This window comes from Micropterus dolomieu, linkage group LG08 (assembly GCF_021292245.1).
Source record: "Micropterus dolomieu isolate WLL.071019.BEF.003 ecotype Adirondacks linkage group LG08, ASM2129224v1, whole genome shotgun sequence".
Taxonomy (NCBI): Eukaryota; Metazoa; Chordata; class Actinopteri; order Centrarchiformes; family Centrarchidae; genus Micropterus; species Micropterus dolomieu.
The window spans coordinates 629,667-630,211 of NC_060157.1; positions in this window are offsets into that span (position 1 = coordinate 629,667).

The window sequence follows — 545 nt, forward strand, 5'->3', positions numbered from 1 at the left end:
TAGATGGACACATCAAATCAGCGTTATATGCAGATGATGGGGCCGTATGGATGAGAGGAAGAAATGAGACATATGTGTCAGAGAACATTAGGAAAGCAATAGGGAAAGTAGAGAAGTGGGGATTTAAAATATCAACAAGCTAATCCTGTTATATGGTGTTCACAAACAAGCAAAGTGTCATGTAGAAAAGCTTTTTCTATATCAGCAGCCAATGGAAAAAGTAAATGAATTTAAGTATTTGGGATTGTGGTTTGATAGTAAATACACATGGAAAACACACATAAAGCAATTGGAAACTAAATGCAAACAAGTTATTAATTTACTGAGAGCGGTGGCGGGATGTGACAGGGGTGCAGATAAACAGTCACTAATTGACATATATAGAGCATGCATGAGGTCATCAGTAGATTATGGTTGCATAGTATATGATGCAGCAGCAAAAACAACATTGGAAAAAATTAATAAATTACAATACAGAGCCTTACGGATATGCATTGGAGCCATTAAGACAACTCCCATTAACACAATACTCATAGAAGCTGGAG